The 1,985-nt window shown below is 59.8% G+C and overlaps 1 protein-coding gene across 1 annotated transcript in view; it reads right to left on the reverse strand.

Moving 5' to 3' along the window:
- Positions 1–1,985, reverse strand: part of COL11A2 (collagen, type XI, alpha 2) — a gene marked incomplete at its 5' end in the record, with an annotated part of 30,871 nt that overhangs the window by 27,398 nt on the left and 1,488 nt on the right.

The following is a 1,985-nucleotide window of genomic DNA, read 5'->3' on the forward strand; positions in this document are numbered from 1 at the left end:
CAACTCTCCACCTGCCTCCCCTTCACGTGCTCTGTCGGTCTCCGTATCTGTTGGTCTCTCTCTCTGGTTCTTCCATCTTCCTCTGCTTCCCTCGCCCTCTACCCATCTTTTCCTTTCTCTGGCTCTTCCTTCCTCTCGGTCTCTGGGTCTCTGGCCTCTGTCCAGTGTCTCCAGCATAAACAACATCTGGGCAAGCCATCATCCTGGGCACGGGAGGGGCTGGGGGCCACCAGGGAGGGGGTAGACAGGCAGCTCTATGGAGACGGGGCGTCAAGCTGCTGCAGGCCCCGTGTTTGGGGGAGGCGGGGGCCACTCCGACCACACAGAGAAAGGAGATACAAGAAGGAGCCAGCCCCGGAGCCCGTGCCCCTGGCTGGGGAGATGGGCTGGGGTGGGGGGGCACACGGGGAGCCTGAAGCTGCCACGCAGAGCCGGAGCAGATCCAGGGCCCAGAGCCACACATCTGCAGATCCCATCAGAGTCCTCTGCCCAAAACCCAGGCAAGCTCCCCACACCTGGATCTTCGACCCTGCCCCACCACCCCCGCCACCCGTGGCCCAAAGATTCTAGAGCCAGGCCACCAGCCCTGTCCACCTAGAACTCGGCTTCCGAGGGCTCAAACTCCCCAGGAGACAGAGGTCACCTCTTTCTCCCTCACTCCCCCAAACACACGCTGCTCACACCATCAGTTCCAGATTGGAAGAAAACCAAAGAAAGTTCCAGCAAAACTTTCAGAGAAGTGTGGGGCAGGGCAGGGGCCAGAGAGATCAGGAGCGCAGAGCTGGGTGGGGTGGGTGAGGTGGGGCGGGCAGGCAGAGAAAAGGCCCTTTGAGTCCAGAAGCCGGGAAACCACGGCCTTGCCCCCTCCCACCTCCCTGCCCTAGCCTGGCCCCCGCGTGTGGCAGCTCCGCAAACATCAACACACAAGGGCCGCTTTGAGAGACGAAGGGTAAGTAAGACAGAGACACAGAGACTCACAGAGACCCCAGGCCAAGGAGACCTCAGGGGCCCCCACCCTCTACCAAACCCCAGGAGAGTCCAGCTCAACCCTATAGACGGCCTAGCCACAGGTCTGCCCACCCGGCTTCCTACTTCATGTCACATAGGGGCCCCCCTGGCTCTGGCCTCAGTCTGCCCCAGTCTCCCCACTGGTGACCCCATCAGCCCCACCACTCTGCCCAGTTCTGATGAATTCCACACTAACCCACTTCCCTCCAGAGTCCCACCTCTACCCACTCAGCCCCCAAATAAGAGAGAGTCATCTCAGCCACCTCCCTGCCTCCACGTTAAAGGATCCCTTTTCTCTCTAAAAAAAACTCCTAGGGTCTACAGACATCCCGTACTTCAATTTTCTGTCCCTGAGCTCCTCCTGTCTTGAAAGTTCTTCCTTCCGAAATCTAATCTAAATCCTTGATGCTGCTTTTCTGACCAGAAGAAATAAATAGTCAAGTTATATGCCAATCAGTCTCCAGGGTTTGCGGTGGGGGGGCTTACTCCAGCCTGCCTAGTACCCAGGTACTCTCAGCCTCCTCCTCTCCGACGTCAAACCCCCTTTCCCCAGAGCCAGGACTTCTGGATCCCGGGGAAAAGAAGGAAAAGGTTGGGATTGTGGAGGCCAGAGTCCCAGGGGAGCCCGGCTGGGCAGAGGGGGAGGGGCAGGGCAGGAATGCAGAGCGTTGGCTCCCGCCTCAGACACCTGATCCTGGCCTGTCCAGCGGCCGTCCTGTTGGCAGTCAGCCCCACGGCTCCCCAGAGCCAGCCGCGTGGCAGGATCAAGGGCACGGAGGGGGAAGGGGATCCTGTCGGGGGAACCAGTGAGACAAACAGTCCAGGTACCCCTTCTTTCTCTACCTACCGGGCTCTGCTCCTATCCAAGGATGCTCGCCCTCACACCCCACAGATGTGGGCAGGAAGAAGACAGACATGCACCTCCCATCCATCAACACTCGCATCTGCCCCTGACTCCAGCACCTGGCTGGACCACA

This window comes from Bison bison, unplaced genomic scaffold (assembly GCF_000754665.1).
Source record: "Bison bison bison isolate TAMUID 2011002044 unplaced genomic scaffold, Bison_UMD1.0 scf7180017864270, whole genome shotgun sequence".
Lineage (NCBI taxonomy): Eukaryota > Metazoa > Chordata > Mammalia > Artiodactyla > Bovidae > Bison > Bison bison.